At 40.5% G+C, this 6862-nt stretch overlaps 1 pseudogene; it reads right to left on the reverse strand.

Annotated features, from left to right (window-relative positions):
* Positions 1-5351: 5351 nt before the first annotated feature.
* On the reverse strand, positions 5352-5794 carry LOC102260394 (annotated as a pseudogene).
* Between the last annotated feature and the right edge of the window lie 1068 nt (positions 5795-6862).

Here is a 6862-nt window from a genome sequence, read left to right on the forward strand (position 1 = left end):
ACCTTATGACCATTTCTCTGAATTCTTTCTCTAACATATTGCTTGGCTCATTTTTGTTTACTTCCTTTTCTGATGATGCCTCCTTTTCTTTTGTATGTGGGCTGTTTCTTTGTCTCCCCATGATCTCTCCTCTCTGGGTGTCTGGTTATGTAGCTCTCTCTCTCCCCTGCATTGACTTAAAGGCACAAAAAACAACACAACAAGGCACAATGCACAAGGCACTGAACACAAATGTATTAACGATACTAATAACCCCAAATAAAGATGACCATCAGAGAAAAGAGAATTAGGGGATAAAAAAAATAGTGCAAAAATGATATTGAGAAAAGGGGAAAAAAGTAAGAGAGAAAAGAAAGAGAATAAAAAAGAAGGGGGAAAAAACTATTTATATGGGGAGAAAACTTCAATAGAACACAACTAATCCAAAAACATGCAAACAACTAACACCCAGATATGAATGCAAACTACAAACAAAAACTAATAACAAGCAAGGAGAGAAAAAACAGAAGCAAAAAAAGAGAAACAATCACACAAACAAACAAACTAAAAAACCAATCTAAGCAACAATCAAACAATCAACAACAATAGGACAGAGAGAAAGAAGGGCAAAACAAAACAAAACAAAATAAAACAAAAAGACCATAAAAAACAACAAAAAACCAAACAACAAAATATGGAAGAGAGAAAAAAATTTGGATAGTGAAGAAAGAGAAGAGAGTAGTGTGTACGGACTTGGAGCAGGGGTTCGGAAATTAGATATATAAGTAGGATGAATTTTTAACAGGGGGTAAAAAGAAGGAATAGGGGAAAAGTGAGTGTTGGCATAAAGGTAAAGTTGAGATAGAGTAAAATGATGCTAAAGGAAAAATGAAAATAGAATGTAGAACACTAATCTCAAAATACAATAAAATAAAATAAAGAGAAAATAAACTGAAACTTTAAAAAAGGTAAAATAATAGTAGTAATAATACTGATTAAAAATAAAAATATAATAATTAAAAAGGTAAAATCAAGTGAGAAAAAAAGAAAGAAAAAATTAGTTTCTTAAGTAAAAGATAAAAAATTAAAATGTGCAGTAGTGAAGGTCATTCACTTCTTCTACTATTCTGTTTGGCACGCCTGTTTCCTGTCAGGTAGTCAGGACAGAACTGAAGTTCCCTGCATTCCATCACTCCTCTGTGTTGTAAGCTACATCCTGTTTCAAGCATGCAGTATTTCTTTGTTTCTTAGCCTGCTTGTAATTGTATTTACACAAGAGTCAATTTTTGATTCAACCCCTGGGTGGCAGTGTTTCTGTATTGACATCTGGCGCTATAAGTCCTCTCTACCCAGTATTTAGATTTTTTTTCCCCCTGTTGCACTTAATACTGGTTTGGAGGAGTGGACTGCTCCAGGACTGGTTTTCTGATTGTTTCTCCTCGCTCTGTTCCCCAGGTTCCACAAAAAAAACTTTCCCCTGCAGTCTCTGAGAGTGTTTTTAATTGGGTGATCCTATGTATTGGGCTTAGTAATCAAAAGCAAGGATTTAAAGAGAAAAAAGAGCCAGAGTAAGGGCGCGAACTTGTGACTTTTTTCCCCCGGCACTGCGCGTGACTCTGTGCACGTCTTTTTCCCCTAGCACAGCACAACCGGTATACTGATAAAATTTCAGGCTGCCTTTTTGTGCCCAGCTCAACTTTGGGTTGACTTCTAGTGTTCCCTTCTGCCAGCAGCCTTGTGGACCCCCTCCCACATTTGCAGGCTAGGCTGGTCCCAGTGGCCATGGATTTTGTGGGGGCACAGACTTCCTCTGAACCTCTAGATCCCGCTGCTCATGTTTCTCCCTCCAGCCTGGATTTCAGACCTCACCTTTCTCTGGGTGATATCTGACCTTTCTGTGAGAAGGCTCAGAGCTTGTCCGAGTCCATGTATTCATGCTGCTTGAGACCTGGTGTTTGTGGGTTCATAGCTGGTCCCTGGGTGTTGTGGTTGTATAGTCCAGGGAGGTATCTGATTCTTCCCAGTTGAAGGTAAGGCCAGGCTTCCGATCACAGCCACTCTCCCCTTCAAGATGGCATGGTTTCTGCGGCAGAGCCGGTTGCTCCGGGAGAGATTCAGCAGCTGTGGAGGCTGTGGAGGCTGCCTGGTCAGGGGAGTCCAGTCTGGCAGTCCCCAATAGTCCCTTGGAATATAGCTGTCCCTCACTCACAATAGACAATCCCCTTATGTCCAAACTCTCTCCTTTCATTCTCTCATTCACACACTATCTTGCAGTTTACCTTCCCATCGGCAGCCATCTTCTGAAAAGCAACATGTATGGCCCTGACCGGTTTCGCTCAGTGGATAGAGCGTCGGCCTGTGGACTGAGGGTCCTGGGTTTGATTCCGGTCAAGGGCATGTACCTTGGTTGCGGGCACATCCCTGGTAGGGGGTGTGCAGGAGGCAGCTGATCGATGTTTCTCTCTCGTCGATGTTTCTAGCTCTTTGTCCTTCTCCCTTCTTCTCTGTAAAAAATCAATAAAATATATTTTTAAAAAAGCAACATGTATGTCTTCTTTGAGAAATGTCTATTCAGGTCTTTTGTCCATTTTAATTTTATTTTTTATTTATTTAAAAATTTTTGATTGATTTTAAAGAGAGAGAAAGGGAGAGAGAGAGAAATATCAATTTGTTGTTCCACTTATTTATGCATTCAATGATTGATTCTTGTATTTGCCCTGACTGGGGATATGACCCAAAACCTTGGAGTATTGGCTTGAAGCTCTAAACAACTGAGCTACTTGGCCAGAACCCTTTTGTCCAATTTTAAATGGAATTGGTTTATTTTAATTAATTAATTAGTTTTTTTTACAATGCTCCAACATTATTGAAATTTGTTATAGAAGACACAATTCCAAATAGAACCACTGTGTGGTTTTAAGGCCTGTAGAAATCTGAGTTATGTTTTCCTACAAAAGAATATACAATTCACTAAATTCAAACTATAGTGTAAATAGAAATTTAAAAAACGAATAGTATGTTCTCACGAAATTAAATATTTTCAAATGTTTTTTTCCTAATCACATACAAGTAGTTATAGCTCTTTTAAAAATTCAAATAACCAGCTTCAATTTAATGAGAAAACCTACACTTATTGTAGTGTCAAGTTTCATAAACTACAGGAAATTTGGAGATACTTTGTTGCTAGATGAAATTATGTCACTTATATCATGGAAAATTATACTAAACTAGAGGCCTGGTGAATGAAATTCATGCATGGGGGGGCAGGTTCCCTCAGCCCAGCCTGCACCCTCTCCAATCCAGGACCCCTCAGGGGATGTCCAACTGCCTCTCACAATCCGGGACCACTGGCTCCTAACCGCTCGCCTGCCTGCCTGCCTGATTGCCCCTAACCCCTCTGCCTGCCTGCCTGATTGCCCCTAACCACCTCTGCCTGCTGCCTGATCACCCCTAACTGCTCCCCTGCTGGCCTGATCACCCTTAACTGCCTCTACCTCGCCCCGTACCCATGACCCAGGCTTCTATCCCTCTGGCCGGCTGCAGGCACTTGGGCCAGCTTCACCCAGGCCGGCCGCAGCCACAGGGACCGTGGGTGGGTGGCTTCTCCAGGGCCGCAGCCTCAGGTGCTGGTGCCTGGGGCTGTGCGGTGGGCGGCTTGTCCATCTCCTGGGCTGCAACTGCAGCTGCAGGCGCTGGTGCCTGGGACCATGGGGCATGCGACCTGTCCCTCTCCTGGGCCGCAGCCTGGCTGGTCCCCATTCCTCTCTTGTGAGCTCATTTGTGCCTGGCTGGTCCCCATTCCTCTTGTGAACTCATTTGTGCCTGGCTGATCTTCATTTCTCTCTACCCAGTGTTGAGTGTCTGAGCCATTATGGCATGATGGTGTGAGGGCATGATGACCATTTGCATATTAGCTCTTTATTATATAGGTTTAGCAGTTTTAAAAAAATATTTTTATTGATTTCAGAGGGAAAGGGAGCGGGAAAGAGAGATAGAAACATCAATGATGAGAATCATTGATCGGCTGCCTCTCTATATTAGCAGTTTTAAATGAGTGATAGTTCGAAATACTATTAGAGAGAAATCACCTCTTGCCTTACAAATGCAAAATAAATACTCTAGACTCTCCTCTCAGTGGGGACTATTGCTATCAAGGCTCTGAAACAGTAAGCACAATTAGTGAAAAAACAAGACAGACTTCAACATGAGAATTGGCCAAAACACATTTCCTGAGGGAAGCATTTTTGATTGTTTTTGTTAGTCTCTTGATCTTTAAGCTCTTTAAAAAAACCTACTCTATTCTGAAGATCACTTTGAGAATTAATAAATATGATGGCCCTCACAGCAACATTCAACATGTCAAGGCAATATTTTAACTTGTGTCCTCTGATATTTCATTCCATTTCCTACTGACAGTGTCCCCCACTTCCCTTGCAGTGGTTCTCAACCTTCCTAATGCTGCAACCCTTTAATACAGTTCCTCATGTTGTGGTGACCCCCAACCATAAAATTAATTTCGTTGCTACTTCATAACTGTAATTTTGCTACTGTTATGAATCATAATGTAAATATCTGATATGCAGGATGTATTTTCATTGTTCGCGACCCACAGGTTGAGAACCGCTGCCTTAGAGTATTTGAGGCTTTCCATAATACAAAGCAATCTTTACATTTTTTAGCTTTAGAAAAAACACATCTTTTGAAAAATATGTCTAATAAATACCCTTTGAGTCCTGTACCTAATTTCCTGACATGTAAAGCATATAAGCAGGTGATAACCACTGGGACTGTCTAAGGCTTACTTTAGCACCAACTATTTCAGAAGTTCTCTTGACTCCTAAGTTTGCCTTTAGAGATTAGAATTCAACATAGAAATAAATTCAGTTGTCAAACATCTGTTCCTAATTTAGAACAAAGGTATACAATATCACAAAGCTCTATTTATTAAACTTTATTTCAAGGAAAGTTAAAAATTTAAAAATAGTAATTCCAGGCCCCAATGTAGACCATGAACATACTTACACACAAACATGGCAAACAAAATCGATAACTTTTCCAATTTTCCTAAAAGAAGTGTGATGTTTTGGGCTGGTAAATAAACATTGGAGATAAAATATGTTGCCAAGGAACACAATTTTTGACATCGTAAGGAAATCATTCTGGTAACCTGACACATTGCCAATATTCTAAGACTAGAATTAAAGGCATTCTTTTGGATTCTGCCCTTTGATAATTTTCAGAGGAAAACTGTGAAGCGACTTCTGGCTCAATAGAGACATTGATCAAAGCTTGGTAAAAATGGCAGGTTTGCAGTCCTTGGTTTATGTATGTCAAATTCAGCAGGCCAAAGGAGTAAGTTTTTCATGATGGGGTCAGTAGTTTGGGGCCAGTTTTCCATAGCCTTCTCTCCCAGCATCATAGTCCTGTCAAAACTCATCTCCTACCTGGACCCTAGGCCATCCACAGTCTGTTGCCAACATCCCAGTCTGTGTGAATGATCCGATCATCCAGACAAGTTCCACATGGCATTTTCTGCATCTGCTCTTGAATAAGATTCTACAAAGCAGAAACAACATGCTGTTTTCTTCATTTTATCCAGACCCATAATGATATTCTTTATGTCACCACTTTTGCTGAAGAGTTCATAAATTTGTTTCTCTGCTGTGTAAAAAGAAAGATTTCCAACATAAATCGTACATCTTTTCTTCAGTAATTTTTCCTGTTCTTCATTGACACCCCAGAAATGCTGGTCCCAGTACTGGCTCAGCTCCACATAGGAGTCTCTGCACAGCACCTTCAGGAGGCCACTGGACATAGTGCAGAGAGGTGGACGAGGACACCGCCAGTCCAGGAACAATGGGTCGCCAGTGGAGGTGGTAGAACCAGAGGATTGCTTGTTTTGTGGATGTTATGATCACCTCTTTTCCTTAAAATATTTGCTTCATTTGATTTTTGGGTTACCATATTTCCCTGCTTTTCTACTGTCTTACTGGTTACTTATTACTCTTCTCATCATTTCTCCAACCTCTTAATGTTGGAGGGCCCCAGGACTCAGTCTTTGAACTTTTTATAGAAGAACCATTTATACTTACATTTTAGTCATTTTATTTTGTTTCATGGCACTAGATACCATAATGACTTAGATCTTTAGACTTGTATAACTAGCTACTTGACATGTCTACCTGGATGTCTAATAGGCATTTCAAACTTAACATGTTCAAAAATGAACTTTTAATTTTCCCTCCAAACCTGCTTCTCTTGTTGTCTACTCCCTCTCAGTAAATGGCAGTTACATCCTTTCAGTCGCTCAGGCCCCAGAATCATGCCATCACCCCTGATTGGTCTTTATCCTTCTTCATTCACACCTTATATATAGTCCTATCCTTTGGAAGATCATGTGGCTCTATTTTCACAAAATATTCAGAATCCATCAAGTCTCATCACCTGCACCACTATCACCTGGTCCAAGACATCATTATATCTCAACTGGATTATTTCAAGAATGTAGCTGGTTTCCCTGCTGCCACCCTTGTCTTTTATCAGTCTGTTCTCAATATAACATTCAGAGCATTCCTTTAAAAATGTTAGCTCATTTAGCTTAGCATAATACTCTTCAGGCCCCTCCATGCTGTCTCAAAGGGTAATAGTTCCTTCTTTTTTATAGATGCATAGTATTCTATTGTGTAAATATACTACATCTTTTTTATTTACTCATCTACCAATGGGCACGTGGGCTGTTTCCAGATCTTAGCTACTGTAAATAACACTGCTATCAACATAGGAGTGCATACATTTTTTCTGATTGGTGTTTCTGGCACAGACAATAGTGTGGTGAAAGCCTGGGAGGGTACGGAAGTGAGGTGGAGGGGGTTAATGGGGGGGG

Source organism: Myotis brandtii, unplaced genomic scaffold, assembly GCF_000412655.1.
Source record: "Myotis brandtii unplaced genomic scaffold, ASM41265v1 scaffold206, whole genome shotgun sequence".
Lineage (NCBI taxonomy): Eukaryota > Metazoa > Chordata > Mammalia > Chiroptera > Vespertilionidae > Myotis > Myotis brandtii.